We start from the raw sequence: 19,462 nt of genomic DNA on the forward strand, positions 1-19,462 counted from the left end.
TTTATCACATGCACAAACACTTCCCCAAGTCACTTGGCATTATTTTCCCCACAGTCAGTGGATTACTAAATAAATAAGACCAACAGAAACATTGGGGAAGACCGGAGATCTTTTGTACCTGTACCTGCAAAGCAACAGTTACATTTTCTGGTTGTTGTTGTTTTGAATTTGTTTATTATTGCAATCAAGTGACCCCAAAGAATTATTATATTATTTTGTTTCATATCTTGGATCTTCATTTTCTGTCTTTCTCAGCAGCTGCCAGGACGTATGATCCCCAGCCCTCGCGCGCACAGACACACACACAGAGCAGGGCTCACCCCATCCAGCAGGGGGTGGCAGGGATACACACACTCTGAGCAGTGCATTGCCCCTCCGTCACCATCACGTTTCCTCTCCACAGCCCACCCAGGCAGCTGGTCCCGGGAGTTGGCCGTGGGGGGCTCATTCTTCACCCTCAACTGCCTCATCTTCCTCATCACCTACTTCCTGATGAAGTGCGAAGGTAACTGGCTTCTTCCGGGGAAGGCAGCTCTGATGGGCAGGGTGCTGGGGACTTGTCCCTGAACTCAAAACAACCCACCAAGGCTGAAATTTCTCCCCTTTTCTTTCTCAGCCTACACAAGGTTAGTTGCAGAGGGATGGTTGCACCTACCAGTACCACAGTTGGCTAGGTATCGTGTATGTCAGAGGCTCTGTTCCCATGGGCAGCTCTTCAGCCATCGGGTGACATGCAGCCACCTCTGGGGTGGGGTGTGTTGGGTACATGACAGCTGCCCAACCATTTTGGATGGGGAGCAAAGGAGGCTCCTGAACTGCACTGAAATGGCAGGGGTGGGAAGGAGGTAGGCAGAGCGGAATCAGCTGTGTTGAGATTGAACGCTGGGGGTCACACTCCAGCAGTCGGTCGTGGGGCTCCCGGCAGCACAGCGCCCCCTAGAGACTCATTATGACATCAGCCCTGACTGCCAGGGGAGAGCGCCAGTTACTGAGTCCCTGCCCCGCGCCCTGCAGTGCAGAGCCCCGTATTGCAGCTCTGGGAAAGTGGGGTCACCCCTGACTCCAAGGGGGAGAGCGCCTCTAGTGACCTGCTCACCCTGTTATCTGCAGCACAGTGCCCCTAGCCCCATGGAGAGCATCGGTGAGTCAGCCACTGGTTGTTCCCCCGGCAGTTTCATCCCTCCTTCCTCAGAACTTGCCCTTCCCCACCCTTAGCTAGAGATCTAAATAAGAGGTGGGACTGAAGCATGGTATAGACTCCAGTGTTGTCACTTTTTGTTTACAGATTCCTAGGAGAATCACAGGATGGAGATCCAAGCCCGAAGAAGAACCTCCAAAGGTCTTTAGCATGAATCTTTCCAAGCTGTCTGTGATGCTGAGGCCCAATCAATCTTCCCCACCCCTTGCCTCGGTTTCCTCGTCTGACAAATGGTGTTCATGATCTCCACCTTCCATGCGTGTGTTGTGAAGCTTAACATATTTGCTTTGAATATTCTGCAGGTCTCTTCCCTGGTCATGTGATTTAGAACCCTGTGCAGCACCGGGAATGCAACACAAAATATATTTTAGCCTGCTGTTGTAATCTTCCATGTCACATCACTGCCGTTGTTTCCACTGCTGATGTGGGAGCTGCTTCTAAACTGAAAGAAAGAAAACTGACCTTTCTTCTCATTTTCCAGATCCCATCTGCCACTCGTTTCCAAGCTGTATGAATTCCTGTAAGCTCCCCTCCCTTCCTGCTTCATAATTACAGTTTACTCCAACCCACTTCAGTCTCTGTCTCATCGATAGACCTGGTATTTGTGTGCTCCCTCACACGGTTTGTGTCAGATCCTCCGCATTGCCAGCAGATGGGGTGATTCTCCCTCCACTTTGACCGGCAAATTCTTTCCCATATAGATTCATAGAGTCCAAGGCCAGAAGGAACCATTGTGGTCACCTAGTCTGAGCTCCTGGATAACACAGACCATAGGGCTTTCCGAAAATAATTCCTAGAGTGGATCTTTTATAAAAATATCCAATCAGTCAAGTCCAGCGAACTCCGCAATCATTTTTTTTAAAACTCTATGCTGCAAGTTATCTGGACTTGCTGATTTTAAAATATCTAACTTTAGTAGCTTCTGTTTAGCACCCTCCAGAGATACCACACCCCGCTCGGACGCATCTGTGGTTACTAGGAACGGTTTGTCAAAGTCTGGGGCCCTTAGCACATGCTCAGACATGAGTGTCGCCTTAAGCTGGTTAAAGGCCTTTTGACACTCATCAGTCCACTGAACTGCATTTGGCTGTTTCTTTCTGGTTAGGTCTGTCAGTGGGGTGGCGATTTGGCTGTAGTGTGGTACAAATCGCCTATAATATCCGGCCAAGCCTAAGAAGGATTGGACCTGTTTCTTTGACTTTGGAACCGGCCACTTTTGGATAGCATCCACTTTGGCCTGTAGGGGATTTATAGTTCCTTGACCCACCTGGTGCCCCAGGTAAGTCACTCTGTTTTGGCCTATTTGACACTTTTTAGCCTTAACAGTTAATCCTGCCTGCCTGATGCGCTCGAAGACTTTTTCCAGGTGCTCCAGGTGTTCTGCCCATGAATCAGAAACAATGGCCACATCATCTAGATAGGCAACTGCAGATTCTCCCAATCCCGCTAGGAGACCATCTACAAGTCTTTGGAAGGTGGTGGGTGCATTTCGCAGCCCGAAAGGGAGTACATTAAATTCATACACCCCTGCCTGGGTGACGAAGGCTGACCTTTCCTTGGCGGGTTCATCTAGTGGTACTTGCCAGTACCCCTTGGTTAAGTCTAAGGTAGAGATGAATTGGGCATGTCCCAGTTTCTCCAATAGCTCATCTTTGCGTGGCATTGGATAGTTGTCAGGACGAGTTACAGCATTTAGCTTACGGTAGTCCACGCAAAAGCGTATTTCCCCATCTGGTTTGGGAACTAGAACCACTGCAGATGCCCATGCACTCTTAGGGTATGTCTACACTACGAAATTAGTTCGAATTTATAGAAGCCGGTTTTATTGAAACCGGTTGTATACAGCCGATTGTGTGTGTCCCCATATAAAATGCTCTAGGTGCTCAAGTCGGCGGACCGCGTTCACAGTACGAGGGTAGCGTCGACTTCCGGAGCATTGCACTATGGGTAGCTATCCCACAGCTATCCCACAGTTCCCGCAGTCTCCGCCGCCCCTTGGAATTCTGGGTTGAGATCCCAATGCCCGGATGATGCAAAACAGTGTCGCGGGCGGTTCTGGGTACATGTCGTCAGGCCCCTCCCCCCTCGTCACAGCAACGGCAGACAATAGATTCGCGCCTTTTTACCTGGGTTACCTGTGCAGACAACATACCACGGCAAGCATGGAGCCCGCTCAGCTCAGCTGAGCTCACCGTCACCATATGTCCTCTGGGTGCCGGCAGACGTGGGACTGCATTGCTACACAGCAGCAGCTGCTAACTGCCTTTTGGTGGTAGACGGTGCAGTAGACTGGTAGCCTTCATCGGCGATCTGGGTGCTGGCCGCCGTGGGGCTTGCCTTTTGGCAGTAAATGGTGTATTACGACTGTTAACCGTCCTATTACAAGTCGGGTCATCGCACATTAGCAGAGTCTTCCCCGAGCACCCGATCGTGCAATAGGCCTGAAGACCATCATCATACACTAACTGCCAAGCGCCCAGTATTTGCTGCCAAGCACCCAGAAAGATGCCGAGGGCTATCAGTCACGCTGCACCGTCGTCTTAAGATGTAAAAAATAGATTTGCTCTGTATTCATTTGCTTCCCCCTCCCTCCGTCAAATCAACGGCCTGCTAAACCCAGGGTTTTCAGTTTAATCTTTGGGGGGACCATTCTGTGTGACAGTTGTTTGTGTTTCTCCCTGATGCACAGCCACCGTTCTTGATTTTAATTCCCTGTACCTGTACGCCATGTCATCACTCGGCCCGCCCTCCCTCCTTCCCCTAGTCCGTCAGATACTACTTTCGCGCCTTTTCTTTGAATTCTGGGTTGAGATCCCAATTGCCGGATGATGCAAAACAGTGTCGCGGGCGGTTCTGGGTACATGTTGTCAGGCCCCTCCCCCCCCGTCACAGCAATGGCAGACAATAGATTCGCGCCTTTTTACCTGGGTTACCTGTGCAGACAACATACCACGGCAAGCATGGAGCCTGCTCAGCTCAGCTGAGCTCACCGTCACCATATGTCCTCTGGGTGCTGGCAGACGTGGGACTGCATTGCTACACAGCAGCAGCTGCTAACTGCCTTTTGGCGGTAGACGGTGTAGCATGAGTGATAGCCGTGGGGCTGGCAGCCATAGGGCTGCGTTGCACCAGCCCCTTGCCAGGCGATGGTATATTATGATTGGTACCCATCGTCATCGTACTGGAGTGGCTGTCAATCATGGCCACCTGGGTAGACATGTTTCGATGATGATGGCTACCAATTGTAATATACTATTTTCTGCCAATTGCCCAGTATTGTCTGCTAAGCACCCAGAAGAGGCCGAGGGCGATGCTGGGTGCTGGCGGACGTGGGGCTGGCAGACGTGGGGCTGCATTGCTACCCAGCAGCAGCCCCTTGCCTTTTGGCAGACGATGATATATTATGACTGGTATCCGTCGTGATCATAATGGAGAGGCTATCAGTCATGCTGCACCGTCGGCTGCCAGCTTAAGATGTAAAAAATAGATTTGTTCTGTATTCATTTGCTTCCCCTTCCTCCGTGAAATCAATGGCCTGCTAAGCCCAGGGTTTTCAGTTTAATCTTTGGGGGGACCATTCTGTGTGACAGTTGTTTGTGTTTCTCCCTGTTCCTGTACCTGTACGCCATGTCGTCACTCGGCCCTCCCTCCCTCCCGCCCTCCCTCCTTCTCCTGGTCCATCAGATACTACTTTCGCGCCTTTTTTCTGACCAGGCGCCATAGCTAGCACTGGGATCATGGAGCCCGCTCAGATCACCGCGGCAATTATGAGCACTATGAACACCACGCGCATTGTCCTGGAGTATATGCAGAGCCAGGACATGCCAAGGCGAAACCCGGACCAGCCGAGGAGGCGATTGCAGCACGGCGACGAGAGTGATGAGGAAATTGACATGGACATAGACCTCTCACAAGGCACAGGCCCCAGCAATGTGGAAATCATGGTGTCACTGGGGCAGGTTCATGCCGTGAAACGCCGATTCTGGGCCCGGGAAACAAGCACAGACTGGTGGGACCGCATCGTGCTGCAGGTATGGGACGATTCCCAGTGGCTGCGAAACTTTCGCATGCGTAAGGGCACTTTCATGGAACTTTGTGACTTGCTTTCCCCTGCCCTGTAACGCCAGGATACCAAGATGAGAGCAGCCCTCACAGTTGAGAAGCGAGTGGCAATAGCCCTGTGGAAGCTTGCAACGCCAGACAGCTACCGGTCAGTCGGGAATCAATTTGGAGTGGGCAAATCTACGGTGGGGGCTGCTGTGATCCAATTTGCCAGGGCAATGAAAGACCTGGTGATAGCAAGGGTAGTGACTCTGGGAAACGTGCAGTCAATAGTGGATGGTTTTGCTGAAATGGGATTCCCAAACTGTGGCAGGGCCATAGACGGAACCCATATCCCTATCTTGTCACCGGAGCACCAAGCCACCGACTACGTAAACCGCAAGGGGTACTTTTCAATGCTGCTGCAAGCCCTGGTGGATCACAGGGGACGTTTCACCAACATCAAAGTGGGATGGCCGGGAAAGGTACATGATGCTCGTGTCTTCAGGAACTCTGCTCTGTTTCGAAAGCTGGAGGAAGGGACTTTCTTCCCGGACCAGAAAGTGACCATTGGGGATGTTGAAATGCCTATCGTGATCCTTGGGGACCCAGCCTACCCCTTAATGCCATGGCTCATGAAGCCGTACACAGGCAGCCTGGACAGGAGTCAGGACCTGTTCAACTACAGGCTGAGCAAGTGCCGAATGGTGGTGGAATGTGCATTTGGACGTTTAAAAGTGCGCTGGCACAGCTTACTGACTCGCTCAGACCTCAGCGAAAAGAATATCCCCATTGTTATTGCTGCTTGCTGTGCGCTCCACAATATCTGTGAGAGTAAGGGGGAGACCTTTATGGCGGGGTGGGAGGTTGAGGCAACTCGCCTGGCCGCTGATTACGCGCAGCCAGACACCAGGGCGGTTAGAGGAGCACAGCAGGGCGCGGTGCGCATCAGAGAAGCTTTGAAAACGAGTTTTGTGACTGGCCAGGCTACTGTGTGAAACTTCTGTTTGTTTCTCCTTGATGAACCGTCCAACGCCCCCCCCCCCCCCGACCCGGTTCACTCTACTTCCCTGTAAACCAACCACCCCACCCCACCCTCCCCTCCCCAATTCGAGCACCGCTTGCAGAGGCAATAAAGTCATTGTTTTTTCACATTCATGCATTCTTTATTAGTTCCTCACAGAAGTAGGGGGATAATTGCCAAGGTAGCCTGGGATGGGTGGGGGAGGAGGGATGGAAAAGGACACACTGCATTTTAAAACTTTAACTCTTATTGAAGGCCAGCCTTCTGATGCTTGGGCGATCATCTGGGGTGGAGTGACTGGGTGGACGGAGGCCCCCCCACCGTGTTCTTGGGCGTCTTGGTGAGGAGGCTATGGAACTTGGGGAGGAGGGCTGTTGGTTACACAGGGGCTGTAGCGGCGGTCTCTGCTCCTGCTGTCTTTCCTGCAGCTCAACCATACGCTCGAGCATATCACTTTGATGCTCCAGCAGACGGAGCATTGCCTCTTGCCGTCTGTCTGCAAGCTGACGCCACCTATCGTCTTCAGCCCGCCACTTGCTCTTTTCATCCCGCCATTCAGCCCGCCACCTCTCCTCTCGTTCATATTGGGCTTTTCTCATCTCCGACATTGACTGCCTCCACGCATTCTGCTGTGCTCTATCAGCGTGGGAGGACATCTGCAGCTCTGTGAACATATCGTCCCTCGTCCTACGTTTTCTCTTTCTAATGTTCACAAGCCTTTGCGAAGGAGGAACATTTGCAGCTGGTGGAGGAGAAGGGAGAGGTGGTTAAAAAAGACACATTTTAGAGAACAATGGGTACACTCTTTCATTACAAGGTCGCATATTTCGGCTTGCAGGCAGCCATGGTAGGCCACAGTATTTTGGCTTTTTTAACCTTCTTAACATGCGGGAAAGGTTGCAAACAGCAGCGCATTTCCCATATCAAGGATGAATTGGGTTGTCCATTTAAAATGGGTTTGCAATGTAAAAGGAGGGGCTGCGGTTCCCAGGTTAACATGCAGCACAAACCTAACTAACCCCCCTCACTCCCCCACACCCAATTATCGGGGATGATCACTTCACCCCTCCCCCCCACCGCGTGGCTAACAGCGGGGAACATTTCTGTTCAGCCGAGCAGCAACGGGCACCTCTGAATGCCCCCTTAATAAAATCACCCCATTTCAACCAGGTGACCGTGAATGATTTCACTCTCCTGAGGATAACAAAGAGAGATAAGGAATGGATGTTGTCTGCATGCCAGCAAACACCGGGACCATACGCTGCCATGCTTTGTTATGCAATGATTCCAGACTACGTGCTACTGGCCTGGCGTGGTAAAGTGTCCTACATGGCGGACGGGATAAGGCAGCCCTCCCCAGAAACCTTTTGCAAACGCTTTAGGAGTACATAAAGGAGAGCTTTCTGGAGATGTCCCTGGAGGATTTCCGCTCCATCCCCATACACGTTAACAGACTTTTCCAGTAGATGTACTGGCCGCGATTGCCAGGGCAAATTAATCATTAAACACGCTTGCTTTTTTTGTGTAACGTTTACAAATATTTACAAAGGTACACTCACCAGAGGTCTCCTGTGTGCCCTGAGGGTCTTGGGTGAGTTCGGGGGTTACTGGTTCCAGGTCCAGGGTCACAAACATATCCTGGCTGTTGGGGAAACCGGTTTCTCCGCTTCCTTGCTGCTGTGAGCTACCTACAGTACCTCCATCCTCATCTTCCTCATTCCCCGAACCGTCTTCCCTGTGTGTTTCTCCAGTGAGAGAGTCATAGCACACGGTTGGGGTAGTGGTGGCTGCACCCCCTAGGATCGCATGCAGCTCCGCGTAGTAGCGGCAAGTTTGCGGCTCTGCCCCGGACCTTCCGTTTGCTTCTCTGGCTTTGTGGTAAGCTTGCCGTAGCTCCTTAATTTTCACGCGGCACTGCTGTGTGTCCCTGTTATGGCCTCGGTCCTTCATGGCCTTGGAGATCTTTTCTAATACTTTTCCATTTCTTTTACTGCTACGGAGTTCAGCTATCACTGCTTCATCTCCCCATATGGCGAGCAGATCCCGTACCTCCCGTTCGGTCCATGCTGGAGCTCTTTTGCGATCCTGGGACTCCATCACGGTTACCTGTGCTGATGAGCTCTGCGTGGTCACCTGTGCTCTCCACGCTGAGCAAACAGGAAATGAAATTCAAACATTCGCGGGTCTTTTCCTGTCTACCTGGTCAGTGCATCTGATTTGAGAGTGCTGTCCAGAGCGGTCACAATGAAGCACTGTGGGATAGCTCCCGGAGGCCAATAACGTCGAATTCCGTCCACACTACCCCAATTCCGACCTGCAAAGGCCGGTTTTATTGCTAATCCCCTCGTCGGAGGTGGTGTAAAGAAACCGGTTTAAAGGACCCTTTAAGTCGAAAGAAAGGGCTTCGTTGTGTGGACGTGTCCAGGCTTAATTCAGTTTAATGCTGCTAAAATCGACCTAAACCCGTAGTGTATACCAGGCCTTAGAGGGGCAGATTATACCCATCTGTAGCATGTCCTGGATGTCCCTTTGTATAGCAGTTTGGGTATGAGATGACTCCCGGTAGGGTGGGGTTCTAATTGGGTGAGCATTACCTGTGTCAATGGAGTGGTATGCGCGTTCGGTCCATCCTGGGGTGGCTGAGAATATTGGCGCAAAGCTTGTGCACAGCTCCTTGATCTGCTGCCGCTGCAGACGTCCAAGGTCGTGGAGAGGTTCACCTCTTCCACGCCACCATTACTTTTTCCTTCGTAGTAGACACCTTCAGGCCACTCCGCGTTATCTGTTTCCTGGCTGTAAACTGGGAAACCTTTAATTCTCTGGAATAAAAGGGGTTAAGAGAATTAACATGGTATACCTAGCTTTTATGTTGGAGGTGGGGGATGCTATGAGATAGTTAACAGCTCCTAGGCGCTCCTGGACCGTGAATGGTCCTTCCCACGACGCTTCCATTTTATGGGCCTGGAGCACCTTTAAGACCATGACTTGGTCTCCTACTTTGAAGGACCATTCTCTGGAATGTTTATCATACCAGGCCTTTTGCTCTTCCTGAGCATCCTTGAGGTTTTCTTTAGCAAGAGCTAAAGAGTGTCGGAGGGTGCTTTGTAGGTTGCTTACAAAGTCTAGAATGTTAGTTCCCAGAGAAGGCGTAAACCCCTCCCATTGCTGCTTCACCAACTGTAATGGCCCCTTAACCTTGCGGTCATACACAAGTTCAAATGGTGAAAACCCTAAACTGGGATGTGGTACAGCCATGTAGGCAAAAAGCAACTGCTGCAACACTAGGTCCCAATCATTGGAGTGTTCATTTACAAATTTACGTATTATGGTCCCCAAAGTTCCATTAAACCTCTTCACCAGGCCATTGGTTTGAGGTGGTAAGGGGTGGCAACCAAGTGATTCACTCCATGAGCTTCCCACAGGTTTTTCATGGTCCCTGCCAGGAAATTAGTTCCCGAATCTGTAAGGATGTCGGAGGGCCAACCTACCCTGGCAAAAATGTCTGCTAATGCCTGGCACACACTTTTAGCCCTGGTGTTACTTAAGGGTACTGCTTCCGGCCATCGGGTAGCAAAATCCATGAAAGTCAGTACGTACTGCTTTCCTCTGGGTGTCTTCTTTGGGAAAGGACCCAGAATATCCACAGCTACTCGCTGAAATGGGACCTCAATTATGGGTAGTGGCTGGAGAGGGGCTTTGACCTGGTCTTGGGGCTTTCCCACTTGTTGGCACACCTCACAAGACTGGACATAATTAGCAACGTCCTTGCCCATTCCCTCTCAGTGGAAGGACTTCCCCAACCGGTCTTTGGTTCTGTTCACCCCAGAATGGCCACTGGGATGATCATGGGCTAAGCTCAAGAGCTTTACCCAATACTTAGTGGGAACTACCAACTGTCTTTGAGGATGCCAGTCTTCCTGGTGCCCACCAGAAAGAATCTCCTTGTATAAAAGCCCTTGTTCTACAACAAATCGGGATCGGTTAGAAGAGCTGAGAGGTGGTGGGTTGGTCCGTGCTGCCGCCCAAGCTTTGTGAAGGCTGTCATCTGCTTCCTGCTTGGCCAGGAACTGTTCCCTTGATGCTGGAGACACCAGTTCTTCCTTGGACTGTGAACTGGGGCTTGGTCCCTCTGGAAGCGATGCAGGTGCTGGGGCTGTTTCCGTTGACTGTGAACCGCTGTCCGCTGGTGCACTATGTTGTATTTCAGGCTCTGGCTGAGCCTCTTGGGTAGGGTTATCTGCTGCTTCTGCTAGGTCAGGCTCGCTGGTGCCCTCTGGCGTTGGAGTTGTAGGCGGGTTTGCAAGCGCTGGACTCGGTGCTGGCAGTGGTTCCGGTGCTGGTTGTGTTGCCAGTTCCGGTTCTGGGACTGGCTTTGGCTGGGTCTCTGGGGTTGGATCCACTATGGCTGTTGCAGTCGTTGGCAGGGGATCCGGTTCCACCGCCTTTGTCTGGTCTCTGGGGCTGGTGCGGGCAGGGCAAGGGGTGCAGGGGCTGGAGGCAGGGCAGAGGGTGCAGGGGCTGGAGGCAGGGCAGAGGGTGCAGCAGGGGCTGGCTGCAGGTAGGGGAGGGGCCCCCTGCTTCTACCACCCTGGGCCTTTAAATAGCTGCCGGAGCCCTGGGGAAGGACCGAGGCAGCAGAGGGAGCTGGAGCCCTGGCACTTTAAATAGTTTCCGTCAGCTGGGGACCGGCCCCATTGCAACCCCCAACCCCATGGCATGACTCCCCCTCACCCTATTGCAACCCCCCGCCCCAAGGCATGGCTCCCCCTCGCCCCACTGCAACCCCCGGCCCCATGACAGCCCCTCGTCTGCAACCCCCACCCCATGGTATGACTCTCCCTCCCCCCATTGCAACCCCCCACTCCATGGCATGACTCCTCCTGCCCCCATTGCAACGCCCCGCCCCATGGCATGACTCCCCCTCGCTCCTCTGCAACCCCCCTGCTTCCCATTGCAGCTCCTGGCCCCATTGCATGAATCCTCCACGCACCCCCGGGCAACCGCCGGCCCCATGGCATGACTCACCCTTGCCCCACTGCAACCCCCCGCCCCATCGCATGACTCCCCTTCACCCTATTGCAACCCCCCGCCCCATGACATGACTCCCCCTTCCCCCATTGCCACCACCGGCCCCATGGCATGACTCCCGCTCCCCCACCACCGGCCCCATGGCATGACTCCCCCTCGCTCCTCTGCAACCCCCCCTGCTTCCCACTGCATGACTCCGCCTTCCACCACTGCAGGGGCTGGCTGCAGGCAGGGGCTGGCTGCAGGTAGGAAAAGGCAAGTGGGGCTGTTGGGGTCACTAGGCCTACCTGAGCCAAAGTTCTTCCATGTTTAACTCTAATCAGCCTCAAAAACCAAGGACAGGAATTGGAATGTGTAAACAGCCAGTTAGCAATTACGACCTTGCTCATACCAGGTACCAAGCGATAATGATGAGGTTTGCATGTTTCTAGCTGGGGAAGGGGTAATAAACTCAGGGTAAACAGAACCAAATAACTGTTTAGAGGAGTGTTACTAACAAGCTAGATTTATAGCCCTAGAATTATTTAATTGCTTAAATGTATAAACATGCCTTCGGTAGAGAGGGGAGGGGAAGTAGAGGGGGGGTGATAGAGAGGGGGAGAGAGGGGGGGCTTAGTTGTAAAATGTATAAGAAGAGAGAAACTGTTTTTGCTGGTGTGCTGGATTTGAGACTTGCCTGTCTCCTTGCATCACTTTGAGATCTCAAATAAACTTTGATTGTTTCTCCAACCCGGTATGTTTATTGGCGCGAAGCACACCGGGCAACGAACCCCACTGTTGCTGTCCTCGCACCCCCTGCCTGAAGCCAGCCCCTGTTGCACGTCCTGCCCTGCTTTCAGCCCCGCACCCCCTCTCCTGCCCGCAGCCAGCCCCTGTCTCCAGCCAGCCCCGTACCCCCTGTCCTGCCTGCAGCCAGCCCGGCACCCCTTGCCCTACCCGCAGCCAGCCCCACACCCCTTGCCCTGCCTCCAGGCAGACCCTACCTCCAATCAGCCCATGCCCTGCCCCTGCCCTGCCTCCAGCAAGCAATATATGTAATATATAATTTTGATTTTATTTATATAGTTATGGAAAGTAAATAATACTTGGGAGAAATGAAAGGGGGTTTTTTACATGGTTTTTTTTTTACTCATCCCTGTCGGGGCCCCGCCTAAAATGTTCAAATTGGACCCCGCACTTCCTAAAGCCAGCCCTGCATACAGTAATGGCAAAGTTCTTGGTTCAGGCTTGTAGCAGTGATAGAAGCACAGATCAGAATGAAGTGCCTCTACCTTCAGCAGGGCTAGATAGCGTGCCTGAGGTAACATCAGACAGTGATGCACTCATGCAGTCTGAAATGGAAGAACCAAGTCTAGAGTCATCAGAACCACTGGAAGTTTACATGGAGGAATATCCTCCATACCCACCACCACCTTACCCATCAGGAGAACCAGAGGGACTGGGAGAGGACTCCTTCAGTATGCGACCCCCTGAAGTCACTGGACAGTTTTCCTTACCTCCTGGGAAGAGGACGAACTTACGTAAAACTGGCTCAGAGAGGACTGCCCATGGAATGAGAGTGAAATTCAACCCCCTTGCATTGCTTTGAGATTCATCTTTGGAGGGAGAATTTGACCTTGTGCAGAGAATCATTTATGAGGTTGAAGATCCCAGCCTGCCCAATGATGAAGGAATTACAGCACTTCACAATGCCGTGTGTGCTGGTCACACCGAGATTGTAAAGTTTCTGGTACAGTTTGGTGTGAATGTTAAGGCTGCAGATAGTGATGGATGGACCCCTTTACACTGCACGGCATCTTGCAATAACGTCCAGGTGTGCAAATTCCTAGTGGAATCAGGTGCTGCTGTGTTTGCTATGACCTACAGTGACATGCAGACAGCTGCAGACAAATGTGAAGAAATGGAAGAAGGCTACACCCAGTGCTCTCAGTTTCTGTACGGAGTGCAGGAGAAAATGGGGATAATGAACAGAGGAGTGATCTACGCACTCTGGGATTATGAAGCACAGAATGAAGATGAGTTGTCCATGAAAGAAGGAGACTGCATGACGCCGGGAAGATGAAGATGAAATTGAGTGGTGGTGGGCACGGCTAAGTGACCAGGAAGGATATATACCACGCAACCTCTGGGGCTGTACCCAAGGATTAAACCAAGGCAAAGAAGCTTGGCATGAAATTGCACAGAATCCCGAGTTATGAAGTTCTAATCAAGGGTGATTTATCACTTCTCTAAAAGAAATCATTTTGTGTTAGTTCCAATTTCATGAGACTTATTTTAATAACAATGTAACTTGAAAGCAATGAAGAATGTGCTTGAAAACAAATGAAGGATCAATGGATTCACAAATGGAGGAGGGCATTCCATAAGCTGAAATGCTGCTTACAAGTAAATGGCATTGTGCTACATCTGGCCTAAGCAAGCCTGACGTTCAACTAGTGCCCTCTGCTTTTCCAAACTGCAGGTTCAAATCAAGTCTTTGGAGCACATCCACAGCTGGGATGGGTCATTCAGTCCTTTCTATAGAGCTTCCTTTTTTAGCCAAGTCCCTCCAGAGGAATGAAGCGGGATTGAAGACAAGATGGAGACAAGGCATCAGCCTTTTATAGTCTCTTGCCGTGTGGTCTTTGCTTTCTTTGTCCCAAGGACACTCTATCCAGCATGTGGCATAGAAAAACCTTAGAGTTCTGTCCATAGGCAGGTCCCTGCATGCCTTGCTGAGTCACAAGGTGTATCTACCTTCTCTCAATGGGTCGATTGTATAGCTCATGGTCCTTAGTGGGCCATCAAGCAGGCTAGGCAGAACTAACACCAACTTGTCGGGGGTGTTCCCCGGAAGCATAGCACCAGTTTGAAATACAGACAGTATAGAGCCAATATTCAGAACGTCAACTACAAAACTGCTACACATATACAGAGAGCATAATTCTAATCAGCCAATCAGAATCTCTCCATAGACCCCTTCCATGACAACCTTTATACAATATTGGCTGCAAATATATAACAGTGGTGGCAACGGTGATCTATACAGTAACAGAGTATATCAATAGCGTCACAGGAGGTGACACGGCATCAGTGAGACCGATATTGGAATACTGCATCCAGTTTTGGTGTCCTCCTTTGAAAAAGATGTTGTGAAATTGGAGCTGGGGCAGCAAAGAGCCACCAAATGTTCTGAGGGCTGGAGAAAAATGCCTTCTAGTGAGCAATTGAAAGAGCTCAACCTCTTTAGATGGGGGAGGGATAGCTCAGTGGTTTGAGCATTGGCCTGCTAAACCCAGGGTTGTGAGTTCAATCCTTGAGGGGGCCAATTAAGGATCTGGGCAAAATCAGTACTTGGTCCTGCTAGTGAAGGCAGGGGGCTGGACTCAATGACCTTTCAAGGTCTCTTCCAGTTCTAGGAGATAGAATATCTCCATTAATTTATTTAGCTTATCAAAAGAAGATTGAAAGGTGACTTCATTGAAGTGTTGAAGTGCCTTAATGGAGAGAAAAGATTGGGTATTAAAGGGCTCTTTAATCAAGCAGAGAAAGGCAGAACAAGACCCAGTGGCTTGAAGGTGAAAAGAGACAAATTCATATTACAAATAAAGCACAAATATTCAACGGCGAGAATGATTCACCACAGGAACAAGCTACCAAGGAAAGTGGTGGATTCTCCATCTCTTGATGTCATTGAATGAAGACTAGATGCCTTTCTGGAATGTGTTTGCCCCCAAAGTAGCTATGGTGTCATACAGGAGGCCTGTGACATGCAGGGGGTCAGATTAGATGCTCTAATGGTCTCTTCTGGCCATCAAGTCTAGTAATTTCTGAAAAACGGAGTGTAGCATTGGGAGCAGCGTCTGAGGTTTTACTGTCTAGTCGGCTCCCTTCCTAAAATGAACACGCCTTGAGTGGGGTGATCCACAGGGAGTAGCTCAAAGCTCCCAAGTGCCTGGCCAGGGGCAGGACATTAACACAGCAAGGGAGGGGCGTGGCAGTGACATCACAAAGGCCTTTTGCAGGACCTCAGACTATTGGTCAAAGGTGGTGACCTCACAGAGAGATGCTGACATCAGTCAGGCAGGACAGAGGCGAGTGGCCCGGGAAAGCTCAGAGACCCCTGGGGCTTTGCTTCAGCAAGTCTCTGTCTCGAGGTCTCTCTTTGAGGACTGAGAGAACATTCGGGTTCACGTACGTGAGCGGCAGGAGGAACCTCTGTCGAGTGTTCTCCTTCCCTTTTCGTGATTGTACGAGAAAGCAGACGTCCCTGTGTAGAAGGTAAGAGCCTCCTCCAGGTGTGAAACCTGTTCAGTCTGATCCATCGGGTGAGAGTTGAATTCTAGGCATGGAAAACACGAGCTTAAGGGGGCAGCATTTTATTCCGCACCTGGGATTTTGTCCCTTAGAATCACTGGGGACATTGGGGTTTGTCCGTTTTGTTTCACCTTTTCCTCCAGCCCTCCCTCCTTTCTCTTCTTCTCTTGCTTCTTTTGTCCTTTCCCCTGTTCCCCTCCCAGCACCAGGGTGTGTGTGTTTGTGTGTCGCGGGGGAGTGCTCTGCAGCTCCCACGGTGGGAGGTCCACCCAAAAATGTGGGGCTGAACCAGTGCCCCGGCAGTGATCCCCACCAGTAGCGTAGCTGGGGGGGTGCAGGAGAAGCAGCCACTTCCCCTCAGCACATTTTCCAAAAGCAGCGCCTTAGTTAGGGGTTACCATGGCGCCAGCAGGCGGGGCCCATGGTCGGCTCTGAAGCTTGGCCTGCCCAGCTGGCGCTGACCTCCTGCACGCAAAGGGGGGGGGGGGCACGGCCGGAGGAGCCATGGGGGGGCCGCGGGGGCGGAACGGCACGGCTGGGGGAGCCATGGGGGGGCGGCACGGCCGGAGGAGCTATGGGGGTGGCCGCGGGGGCAGAACGGCATGGCCGTAGGAGCCATGGGGGGGCCGCGGGGGCGGAACAGCATGGCCGGAGGAGCCATGGGGGGCCGCGGGGGCGGCACGGCATGGCCGGAGGAGCCATGGGGGGGCCGCGGGGGTGGAACAGCATGGCCGGAGGAGCCATGGGGGGCCGCGGGGGCGGAACGGCATGGCCGGAGGAGCCATGGGGGGGGGGGGCGCGGGGGTGGCTCGGCAGGGCCGGAGGAGCCATGGGGGGGGCCGTGGGGGCAGCACGGCATGGCCGGAGGAACCATGAGGGGGCCGAGGGGGCGGTTCGGCATGGCTGGAGGAGCCATGCGGGGGGGCACGGCCGGAGGAGCCATGGGGGGGGTGGCGCGCCCGGAGGAGCCATGGAGGGGGCCGCGGGGGCGGCACGGCATGGCCGGAGGAACCATCGGGTGGGGCCGCGGGGTGGAACGGAATGTATCCAGGCTGGCTAAGTCTCATAGCACCACGCCGCACCCCAGGATCAAACTGCAGCCCAATAGGAGAGGTCGTTGTAGCCCCAGATAGCTCCACACTGCACCCAGTACAGAATTGACCTGCAACCCAATGTACCGTGTGACTTGTGTGTGATGTAGGAGATCAGGTAGGTCGGCCATGGGGCTCAACACAAAGAGCAGCACTGCTATTGAGAGAGGGTCACTCAGCGTGGATATGGCCTCTGCTGAACTCTTGTGTATTACGTAGTCACAGGAGTAGGGCCCTGGCTCAGCCTTGGTTTCCACCTTGTCCCGGTTGTTGGGTTTGGGGATTTCACCCAAGTGCTGGTAGAACCTGGATTTCATCCCTCAGACAGGCCTGGGAGCTGAGCAGATGAGGGTGAGCGGCTCCCCTCGGAGATACACAGTGTGTGGGGGGGAGCACAGAGAGAGTGTGGGGGCCGGCAGGGAGTCTGGAACAGAGATAGCGGGGAGACCCCTAGGGAGTGAGGGGAAGAGCAGATGGGGGAATGAGGCACCGACACAAGGCTTCAACCCAGCCCCACCTTCCTGCCCCATGACTGTGAAATAACCCATGGCAGATATACATGGAGGAGCTCTCCAGTAAACCAGTGGGAACAACGCCCCCTCCCCAGTACCTGCTGGGCCCAGCACAGCATGGTTGGATCCCTTCCCAGTGGCTGAGCCCTACACCCACCCACCTGAACAGGAGAGGAGCCAGGGACACCAGGGATTGGATACCACCAAGGAATGAGCAGCCTCCGGTCCCTGCTGGACTTTCCCCTCCTTCCCGAGGGGTGTTGGAGTCTCAGCCAGTAACATGCTCATGCTAGAGAGCTCTGGGGCTGGGTTCTCACTGCCACACATTCTCCACACTGGGGGAAGTGGGGTGCAGAGGGGGTTGAATGGGGCAGGGTTGTTGATGCAAATGGTTCAACCCCAAGACCCTCATTCCCATCAGGGTATTCACCCCACATCCTCCATCTGGGGGACAGAAGTGCAAGAGGGGGGAGAACCCATCAGCCGACTTTCAGACCTGCCGAGCTGTAGCTAGAAAGCATCAAAGTGAAAGAGAAATGAGGAAGCTCAGGTGGATGTGGGGAAGGGAGGGGGAAGTTTTTCTATCCCCCATGTTTCCTCTGGGGTCTCTGCAGAACCAACTATTAATGTCCCGCTGGGCAGTTCTGGGTCTGTGCCCCTGGCTCTGAGTTGCCTGTGGGAGCCCAGAGCTGGGGCAGGGAGAGCTTCCCCAGTCCACACACAACCCCACAGTGATGGTCCCATGCATGGGGGGGACTCCATGAAATGGGGAGGTGGGGGCTCAGTCTCCACGGCCCATCCAGCCCCCGCTCTCTTTGCTGAGGCTGCCAATGAAGGACTGGGGCATCTTCTCCCCTATGGCCTGGGCTTGGACCTACCAAAGGGATCCCCCCAGAGAGGCATCAGCTGGGGTTTCTCTTCTGCCCCCAACGACATGGCTCTGGACAGGAGCTGCTGCTGCTGGGGCAGGTTCCACAGGAGATGCCTGTGAACTGGACGACCTGACCCACCCAGGGGATGATACGGGGGCATGCGGGGATGCCCCCTTCCTTGCAATGCCAAACATCACAGTGTGGGAGGAGGGGGATCCTATTGCCTGAGACCTCCCCACCCTCAACGAGAGCATCTCAGCAAGGACAGGAGATGTTCTTACCTGCAGGGGTCACCGGCCTGGGGAGAATCTGGAGAGAGGCTGGAAGAGAAGAGAACAGAGGGGCTGAGAGCTCCGAGGAGGGGATGGGGGGTGTATGAGGATGGAGGGATGTGGAACAGGGTATCACTGGACAGACACACAGAGGGATGGGGGCTGAGGGAGATCACTTACCCAGCAGAGGAAGAAGGAGAGTTAGTACCATGCTGAGCTGGTCATTCTGGGCTCGGAGCTGGGTTCTCAGCTCAGCCACCGGCCCTGTCTGGGTGCAAGGAGGGGGACGGGCCCCTCATCTCTGATGAAGGCAGAGGAAGTCACAGCCTCAGGTGTGGTCACTGCTCAGCTCAGGGACTGGAGAGACACCGGCGCCTGGTGCGTAGGGCGTGCGTAGGGGAGGTGGCCATTTATCAGGGCTGACAGTGGGCGGGGGACGGAGCAGCAGTCCCAGATTACTGACACCCCCAGGGGTGAGCCAGGGAGCAAAGGAGCTTCAGATGAGTTACACTGGCTCACACCCGCTGGGATCTAGACTTAGTGACTCCAGTGGAGCTACGGCCCATTGACCCCAGCTGGGATCTGGCCCATTCACTCACTGGAGCTACGGCCCATTGACACCCACTGGGGATCTCGCTCATTCATACCAAAGACTCGGAAACCAGCCCTCTGGTCCTGCTGTGGCCTTGGGGTGTTTTTTAAAATGACATTTGGAGGTGCTGGTGTGGTGCAGGGAGCTTAGCACACACGGGGAGTGACGGGGCTGGGGAGGGTGTCCAGTCCCCAATCCCTGACCCCGTGTGTTGGGTATTGACTCCGCACTGGCACTGAGAGGGGGAACAGGAGCTGGAGGGTGGGCCCAGCCCAGTTGGAGGTGGGGAAAGTGCATCATTTTTCATTCCCCTACCAGCCCCCGGGAATGGGGGCCGGGATTCCTAGACACAAGGAAGAGAAGCACCGCTGAGGTTGGGAGAGGGTCTCCAGAGGGAAAGTCCTAGGAAGCGTTGGTCTGTGCCGGAGCCGGATGAGCCCGGGGAGCGGTGAAGGGGCTGCGGGGGCAGGGGAGCCGGGGGAGAGATGGAGAATTATGTTTATCTGAGTTGAGTTTACTGGACTCTTTGTTTATCC

The 19,462-nt window shown here is 53.3% G+C and overlaps 1 protein-coding gene and 1 pseudogene across 1 annotated transcript in view; one reads left to right on the forward strand and one right to left on the reverse strand.

Annotated features, from left to right (window-relative positions):
- LOC135975479 (uncharacterized) overlaps positions 1 to 19,462 on the reverse strand; it is a 500,168-nt gene that overhangs the window by 451,253 nt on the left and 29,453 nt on the right. The gene's annotated exons all lie outside the window — the stretch shown is intronic.
- LOC135975522 (apoptosis-stimulating of p53 protein 2-like) lies at positions 12,540 to 13,713 on the forward strand (annotated as a pseudogene).

The sequence above is a fragment of the Chrysemys picta genome, chromosome 13, assembly GCF_011386835.1.
Source record: "Chrysemys picta bellii isolate R12L10 chromosome 13, ASM1138683v2, whole genome shotgun sequence".
In the NCBI taxonomy this organism is placed as follows: domain Eukaryota; kingdom Metazoa; phylum Chordata; order Testudines; family Emydidae; genus Chrysemys; species Chrysemys picta.